Genomic DNA, 10,049 nt, shown 5'->3' with positions numbered 1-10,049 from the left:
AAAGGACCTGGGGGTGTTGGTCAACAGCCGGCTGAACATGAGCCGGCAATGTGCCCAGGCGGCCAAGAAGGCCAACGGCATCCTGGCCTGTATCAGAACTAGTGTGGCCAGCAGGAGTAGGGAAGTGATCGTGCCCTTCTACTCGGCCCTGGTGAGGCCGCACCTCGAATACTGTGTTCAGTTTTGGGCCCCTCACTACAAGAAGGACGTTGAGGTGCTGGAGCGTGTCCAGAGAAGGGCAACGAGGCTGGTGAGGGGTCTGGAGAACAAGTCTTATGAGGAGCGGCTGAGGGAGCTGGGGTTGTTTAGCCTGGAGAAAAGGAGGCTGAGGGGAGACCTCATTGCTCTCTACAACTACCTGAAAGGAGGTTGTAGCGAGGTGGGTGTTGGTCTCTTCTCCCAAGTAACTGGCGAAAGGACGAGAGGAAATGGCCTCAAGTTGCACCAGGGGAGGTTTAGATTGGATGTAAGGAAAAATTTCTTTACTGAAAGAGTGGTTAAACATTGGACCAGGCTGCCCAGGGAAGTGGTTGAGTCACCATCCCTGGAAGTTTTTAAAAGACGTGTAGATGAGGCATTTAGGGACATGGTTTAGTGGGCATGGTGGTGTTGGGTTGACGGTTGTACTCGATGATCTTGGAGGTCTCTTCCAACCTTAATGATTCTATGATTCTATGATTCTATACTTTACAATGCTGAATGACCTGCATTTGCTCTGGCTCTAGAACTGAGTCACAATAATTGAAATTCTTAGTTTCAGCATCAAAGTTTCAAAGTAAAACCTAACTATGCCAGCATGGCTCATTAACCCCTTTCAATTGCTTTTGGTGCTTTCAAAGGTGCTAGCTGCTACAGTGAGGGAGAGCATCTGATAAACGAGGTAGATTATAAGGCAAAATGCATCTCTCTTACCACCTGGAAGGTATATCATCCTTGTGATAACATATGCCTGGAACTCTGACAGAGGAGAGGTGTTGACTCTTCTTGTAGTAGAGCAGTTACAACTAATCCTACAGGAAATTTTAATCCTAAATTTTGACCACTTTGTGTTGAAAAATAGGCATAAAGAACATTTCTACCTTTGAAGTATTCAAAAAATAATCTCACTGAAGTTTATTATTTATTACTTTCACTGTTTGTGACAGTAACTCTCAGGTAATATCTACAATGAGGGATAGAAAATTAAATTTAATTAGCACCTTAATCTTAACATATTGCTTCACAAATATTAACGGAACTTTTTCCACCGAGTTACAGAAAAACTGTTTCATTATGATAGCAGATTGACTACTACTTCAATTTTAAATTTAAATCAACATTTTATAAACAAACATTTATATATATAAATGCAGTAATAAAAATACTACTTTAACAGGTAATGCATGTAGTCATGTAATCAGTATTCTATTTTTAGTCTATATTTTACATGTTGAGCTTGAGGAATTATGTTGAAAATTGGATAATGGTATCACTTTACATGTTGTTACTGATAATTTACTGCTATTTTTTATCAAAGATAATTTTATATATGTTTAAACTATGAAAGAAAATACTTTTTTTTTTTCCCCAGTTCACTATTGATATTATGGGAACCAGGAAGTCAAATAACTACATAGGGTGCCTTCAAATATAACCTCTGGAATGTAGAAATAATTAATTGCTAATGCTCTTATGTTTGATTAACATCATTATATTACTGTTATTTTGAAGTATGGAATATATCAGGACATAGTAATTGCTGTGCTTATCTTACCATGACATTCCTCACAAAGCAGAAGTACTGACATCTATGACTCAGCCAAGGATATTAACCTAATTAACTCTGCAATGAAGAGGATACTGTGCTCCTTCACTTGAATTTCCAGTGAAGTTTCCGTTCCTTTTTTCCTCCCCCGCCCCGCCCCGGCCTTAAAAAGAATTTCTGGCTCCTAAACTATATTTTTGCATAGTTCCTCTATTGAAAGGTAAAGGAGCACTCATCTCTGTGTCTGGTTTGGATTCAACATCAAACTATGGAAGTCTGGCCAGGACAATCGATCCACTGTGTGTTCAATCACAAAGTCACTCTCTGCCTCTTTTAGAGTGGAGCGGCAAAGCAAAACTCAACTCAAAACTGTGTCACCTGATCATGTTATTTAGTCAAATCAAACATAATGATGACCGGTAACATCAAAACCAAGTCTTCTCTTGCTTTTCACCATCTTTACTCTTTATTCACTGCCTAAAATAGAAGCAGATAATTTATGACCCCATGAATATTGTCCAATACCAAACACACCCTTTCACTAATGACAGATTTTACCTATAATTAAATTAAGTTTACCGTTCTTTTCATGCTATTTTAGTTCATCTGCCCATTTATGACTTTTTTAAATCCTCTTCTCATTTTATTATTTCAACTGCACCCTCAAAAAATACCAACCATTTTGCAAGATACACATTTATTCATTTTACTGTAGTCTTTACATAAGATACACATGCAGAAGAAGTTTGCAATGGAATCAGTTTATGAAGTAGAAGGAGGTTGTAACATTAATTTTATTTGAACTTTTTCTTTATGTTCACAACCTTCCAAAAACCAAAAATGGAAAAAATAAAATATGGAATGACAGTACGTGGTTATTCAAACAATATCTGAAAACTACCTCAAGCTGTCACCCACATTTTAAGTATGTTTATTGTTCATACACTATGTGATGATTGTATGGAACAATCTATTCACAACAACCGTTGCCTTTTATATCTACCTAAATATTATGTATGTATGGGGGTGCAGAAGGAAAAGGGCTTAGAAAAGTGGACAAGAGGACATATTAACCATATTATCTTGTTAACAGGTGTTTAGAGTGAAAGTGAACATACCATGGAGATTACAGATTTCAAATGCTGCTGCAGTTTCCACTGTTTTGTTACTGCAACATCAACAAATGACAGTTCATTCCAATTCTGGTCAGTGTTACCAATTTAATCCTTATTTTGAGGGGTCCAGAGCATCAATTATTTATCCAAGTTAATCTGAAACATGGTCTACATTGCAGGCTCAATTCTATGTTGCTGTAAGGTGAATAAATAGGTCACTTATGAATTTCTATTGCTCATACCTGACCTGTCCTGCACTAAAATACACAATGAATTTCCAGTTGCTTGGAAGAGAACAATATAAGACAGTCCTTTTTAAGTGGACACCACTTAAACATTAATAATTCATTAAACATAACATTAAACATAATGATTCATTTGCTCTGCTTTACCAGCCCAAGAAGAAGAAAACTTTCCTCTCAAGTGAACAAAACCCTATTTGAAAGCTGTGTTAATGTTCCCCACTGTGTTTCTAAGGATTCGAAAACTCGGGCCTCACAAAACATTCCCAGAGGAATGAGGAACCAGCACAAAAATGACAACAAAAATTACCTCTATTTTTCCCCAATCCTGACTTTTACTGAATGTAATTCAAAAAAAGTATTTTCAGACATAGGACAGAACAAATGCTGTTGCTGTATTGCATGATGAAGCATCACGCATCTAAGCAAAGTTGACAGATTATCCTGAACAGCAGGCTGATAGCACAGCTGTACACCACTCCCTCTAGTTGTTTCTGGGACAATACAAATATTCTTCCACACCATTACACAGTATGGACATGCCAAATGTCCTTTCTCTATGATACATATTGCACATGATTTCACTTTTCCAGAACAAATTAAATATAAAACTACAGCCATTCACTTACTAACACTAACTGAAAGTACCCCAACTAAAGAAAAGGTTAGTAATTGACCTGAAATTATTTTTTAATTATATTTTTCCCCACAGTTACCTAACATGACTTGGTTGAAAGCAGACCATGACAAAAAATATTACTTTTGACCTAAAGTAGCCAGGAACATTTCTTATGAACAGGATGACATTTTAGACAACATAAAAGGCAATAAAAAAGGAACGTCTAAAACTCCTTTAAACACCCTGACTTCTAGGCAGTCAAAGATTCTGTTCTTTGTTTTTTGACTGACAAGGAAAAAAAACCCACCCAAGTCTTCAATTTGGGGGGTAGGGGAATGTTGTACTAAAAATTATATTAATTACTTGACGTACTTATTTTTGAGTGTAAAGTCTATATTATCTCTAGTGATGTGACATGAATCATCTTCAATTTTCCAGGGGAGAAATAATCCCATGCAGCAGTACATGCTGGCTGCCCAGAGAGGTTGTGGAGTCTCCATCTGTGGAGATGCTCATACCCCAACTGGACACAATCCTAGACAACCAGCTTTAGTTAACCCTGCTTGACCAGGGGAGTTGGACCAGATGACCTCAAGAGGTCCCTTCTAACCCAAATCTGTGAAAAGCGTGGCAGAATAGCTCACTGTGTGCAGAATGTAACACTGAATTTACTTACTTGTGTCATGATAATTTGTGTGCCCTGATAGACATTTTTAGAACAAAACCAACAATTAACATTACTTTTTGATACCATTGTCTTTACTTTCCATTAAAATTAAACCACAGACTTTTCCTAGCTTAAGTTTGTGCAAGGGAAAAATAGCACAAGCAAAGCTAAATGAAAGAATCTTTTTTCTATTACAGTGCTTACCAGCTCTCAGAGGACAGAGGAAAAATTCTTGCAGTGTCAAAAGTTTGCAGTTCACCTGTTTCCAACTAATTGACATTATGCCACAAGAATCCAACTTGCAGCATGGAATAATTAAAAAGGGAAAATGAAAATTACTTGGCTCCTATTTAAAGCTCCCAGTGGGAAAGACACAGACAAGTCTACAATGTAGTACCTTGCTAAGAAAGGTCAAGCCTTTGGGCTGCATTCAGAGCTACAGACAGAATGCCATCTACCTCAAAGGCACATGGCCTTTGATTCCGTAGATTTCAGTGTTTGGATTGTGCTTCAGTGGCTTAAAACACAGAGAAGCCTCAATAGAGTTAAACTTTCCATTGACATAAATGAGGGTAATTGGGACTTCAAAACAGACATCATCATTTTGCCCTTCTTATGACTGAAATAAGGATGAACAGAGAACTAAAGTCTGAAACAGAAATAAAGGCAATCTGTCTTCCTTTCTAGGGGAAGACATTTTGGTAAGTATAGAAATGATATTGAAAAATCATTCCTAACATTCATCTTGCCACCCTTTTTAAATGTCACAATGCATATGATATCTAAAAGCAGTTTTGATTTATTGATTAGGAATTTAAGGTCATGGTATCTCATGGGCTTGTACAGAAAGAAAGAGTATCTGAGAAATACTGTTATATACAGGAGCTATTTGTCATGGAAGAAGGTTACCTCTTTTACTATAATCTAAAGGAAAAATGTATCATTTGAGTTTCTAAATAAGCCTGTGAAAATGATTGAAGGCTGGATGCCTAGCTCCAGAAAGATTCCTTTGAAACCTGCCCTTACATCTTTTAAGCATGTTAATTTATACTATCAATATGCAGATTACTCACATTCAGGAGTGGTCAGGTGTTTAAGAGATTACTGAGGTGTATAAAATCTGTGGGAATGGATATTATACAAACTTGAATGGCGTTTTGTTCCGAACAGCTTTTAAAAAGTAGCTATTTAATGTCATGTGTCTCCTTATTTTATATATGTGGAAAACTTGAATGAATTATGAACTTCACAGTGAATCAAGAAGTTATTTTTTATGTGAAGTTGTCTTTACTTAATAAAAGAAGTATTTAGTAGCTAAAGTTAACTTTTAAAAAATTGATTTTTTATTTTTTCCTACCTGCTTATAACTTGCTTAAAAACATGCATTCTCAAAACAAGTCACATATATTAACATTTCTCACAGAAATAGTTATACTTTAAGCCCACAAAGAAATTTGTAAGATAAAATGGAAAAAGACTTGGAATGTATGTCAAGTATTGCATACAACGAGATTTTTGTTAGTTTTGAAACAGCTTTTAGGAGTCTCGGCTCATTTCCTTCTAGATTTTGAAACTTCAGTATCCATTTCTATCTTTTGACCTGAACTCATCTTGATGTTTAAAAGACCAAAAAAGCAGTGAAAGCAGATTGCTTAAGAATAGTTTTCTTCCAAGTGATGAAAACAGGTTATGAATTAATTATCATTGCAGCTGAGCAGCAAGTGACTATGACAGTGTATTTTGACATAATGTAATAATATAATAGGAAAAAGTTACAGTATTTTTTCCTCAGAAAGCCAAAATCTGAGTGAGATACGTGGCATGAAGGTTACACCCAAATTTGTGTCATCAGCAGTAAGTGGGCCAGATTCAGGAGTCATATGCAAGCCACATATATAAATGGGTATAAACAGAGAGAGACAGTTCTTGGGTGGGACTACATCCAATATTAGGATGACTACAGTTAGGAATCTACATATGTGCTAGCTGTCTAATTCCTACTATTGCCATAGGGAGTCAAGCACCAGTAAACATCAGGTGCCAGTATTGAATCCCACCCAAAAAATGGGATTTCCACCCATTACCAGGTGCCATATGAGATTTCAGACCTCACATTTACCTTAGCGTAAAACAATGATGTTAATTATGTTGAGGGACAGAGAGATGGAAAAGCTTCATTACTCTTCAGAGTGACAAACCCAGAAAAGTGTATATTACATACATTTATCCAGGGATGACAGAGGAGGCAGTTGATCTACATTACGTGTAAATACAGGACCTCAGAGGCAGAATGGTCCTTATTGCACTGACTCCCTAATGTCGTACAGCACAAGGCTCTACCGAACCACTATGGTGCCCCCAATAAGCCACTGCACGGATGAAAAGAAACACAGAGAATGTATGGTTTCAGAGAATGGAACCTGTTGCTGCCTCCAAGGCTTTTCTTCCAGCTGTTCTGCTAATCCCACACAATCTCCAGGGCAGGTCTGTGTGTTTAGAAAAACTCAGCATTGGCTCACACTTACTCCCTCAGAAGTCAGCTGAGACCATATTCAGCCAAAGATCTTGAAAAAACCTTGCCTTGACAAAAGGAAATGCAGAGATTTTTACAGAAATAAACCCAGAATATAACTACAGCAGTAGGTCTGTGACAATATTGTTGAATTCGACATAAATCAATACCTGTTAACTGCCAAGTGTCTTAGACAGGTTTGCCCATCTGTGCTGTACGGCCAGACAGCTACCCAAAGTCACTCTCAATATTTTAGGCTGGCACAATGATTTATGACAATAGTGATTAAGGGGGGGGGGGGGGGGGGGGAGGGACCTAGAAAAAGATGTGCATTGCTTTAGTTTAGACCTCTTGTTGAACTTAAACCGTAGGTACAACAATAAATAAATAAATTATCCTGTCCTTATTTTGTTAATAATTTTGTTTTTCTTTTTGTGCTAAGATTGTGCATCATGCTTTGAGACATTGGACCAACTTGGTTTCTACTTCATTTGTTAGAAGCACTCAGAGAATGTATATAATTTTGAAGAGGTTGTTTTACTGTTGTCCTGCAACTAGAAGTTTTACATATTTCTGGAATTCATCTCCCTCAGGGAGCTTGAAAGAGGAGACAGCTAAAGGATGATGTGTCAAACCATCAATACCTATTATGAGAGTTAATATACTGAAATACCTGTATTTTTAGCATTGGTTTATTTTGTTGTGCGAATACATATCTAATGCAATTTACTAGGATTTAGTAATCCTAGTTTCAGTTTCTCCCTGTCTCCAGATTTATTTGTTAAAAAAGGACCGGAAGAAAGTCAAAGACATTCCACACAGCCTATAAGCTTAGAGATGAATATAAGTATTTTTAGATTTCTGTTCTGGCAATTAATTTGTGTCTGACCTTCAAGTGACTTCATCAAGGATGGAACTGGTCAATGGGCACAAATTAAAAAACATGAAATTCCATCTGAACATGAGAAAAAATATTTTTACTATGAGGGTCCTCAAAGATCAAAACAGGTTTGCCCAGAGAAGTTGCGGATTCTCCACTTTTGGAGATATTCAAAGCCTGACTGGACACATCCTGGACAACTATCTCTAGCTGACCCTGCTTGAGAGATGGAAGGGGTGGGGTGAACTAGGTGATCTCAAGAGGTCAATTCCAAACCTCAAAAGTTCTGTGATTCTGTTAATTTCTGTTGTGTTAATATGAGGGATTTAACATCCTCAGAATACGTCCTTTTTCATGTTTGAATAAAGACAGGTCAATCATTTATTTTCCTATGGCACATAACATTTAAGTTTCAATACAGAAACTTAGAGGTGAAGAAGATCTCACATTATATAAGAGAGAGACAAATTTAAAGCAAAACAAAACAAACAAACCAACAACAACAACGAGGAACTCTGTGAACTCCTTGCTTCCTTTGCAAGCCTGGCTGCACATCACTTCTGTAAAAAAAACAAAACTTAGGAGCTGTAATTTTAGTTTTCTTGTTTCGGGTGAATGGGAGCTGAGCTTCCACTGTAGACAGTAGTCTTAAAAAAAGCATAGAAAATACTCTATTATATGCGTGTCTTTATGGCTGAATGGATAATCTTCTGGAAAGGAAGTCTCTTTTCTAAATCAACCCAGGCTGAGTTACCAGTTTCGCATTCTATTAAATTCTTGGCAATAACTTTGTGCAGTCATTTTGCTTATGACAAAAATTTTGTTTTTCTGAGTCTATAGAGCCATCCTGGCTTTCTGAATAACACCTGAAATAGCAGAACTTATTTAGGTCTCTCAAAATAATTTTATTGATTTATATAAAATAAAGAATCCCCGTTCTAACTGTTAAGGACTGAGCACATTTTGGGGACACAGAGTTGGTCTAGCCAGACTTCTCCTTTACCCACAAATCTTTTGAATGTTTCTCAACTGTGAATGTTGAGATCCTACCTACTCTTCAGTATGTAAGATCACAGCTAATTAGTTTAAGAATAGGGCTTGTTCAAACATTTCCAGCCAACATGGCATACTAATTAACAGAAAATTATTCTTTCCTATGTGAAGGGAGCGATTCGCCACTGCAACAGAGTCCAAGTATATTTGTAATAAGAGTTGAATAAATTAACATATTCTGTGCTACTTCCAAAACTATAAAATGTTTTTAAAAAACAACCTTAGCTCTTCATTATAAAAAACCTAAAGACAATACAATAATGGATCATGAATCATCAACTAAACTAAAATCTAAAAACTGGTTGAGAAACTTTGTTACCAGTAAATATTTAAGACAGTGGCCCAACATTTTATCTTAGACTTGCACAAAGTACCAACTTCAAAAGTGTCATGGTAGTTTCACAGAGTCTGGCTAACCCCACAGGCACCAAGTTAAACGAACAATGTCTGCAGTTAATATTTTGTCATGTAAGCTGCGCAAGAATTACAGAAGTTATCAAAGGTGGAAATGTTAAAATATTAGATTCACAGCTACATATCAGGAAACACAAAGGATATACTTTCAGAAGCACGGTTTTCTTCAAATTTTGCCTTAAAGCTGTGATTTGACACAATAATACTAAACAGCAGAAACAAGATCAGAGAAGTACACGTGGCAGTAAACAGGGAGCAGTGTAATGAGGAATCAGCTCTAAGACAGAAAAGTAAAAACCCTGGAAAATAAAAGGAATTGATGGTAACTCATATATGATATAAAAAGGGAAGACAAACAGTTTCTCTATCAGTACACTACACACAAATAATACATACATACATTAGACCTAATCCCATCTTCTATATATCATGCAGCTGAGGCAGTAAGTAAAACTGCCAAAAATAAGGGGAGAATGATTGTTCAGCACACTACCACTGCTGCATGTACAATCTACATTAAAAAAAAAAAAAAAAGAAGAAAGAAAGAAATGAAGAAAACTGTAGTTTCAATCGAAAAGATGAAAATAACAAGAAAACAATGCACCTCCTTTTTTTTTTTTTTTCTGAACAAAAAGTCAGAAACCTGCTGGGCAACAACAAAAAGGATGCATCTGAGTCTTCGTGAATTATGTAAAAACTTAAATAAGTAAAAATTGGGTAGCAATTACTGCATTTGGAGACCATGAATAAGATGGAAGCAGCTAAGACCCAGAGAAACCCACTACACAGATGGGGCGGGGGGG

Source organism: Pygoscelis adeliae, unplaced genomic scaffold (assembly GCF_000699105.1).
Source record: "Pygoscelis adeliae isolate BGI_AS28 unplaced genomic scaffold, ASM69910v1 Scaffold170, whole genome shotgun sequence".
Classification (NCBI taxonomy): Eukaryota; Metazoa; Chordata; class Aves; order Sphenisciformes; family Spheniscidae; genus Pygoscelis; species Pygoscelis adeliae.
Note: the sequence above shows the minus strand (reverse complement) of the source record.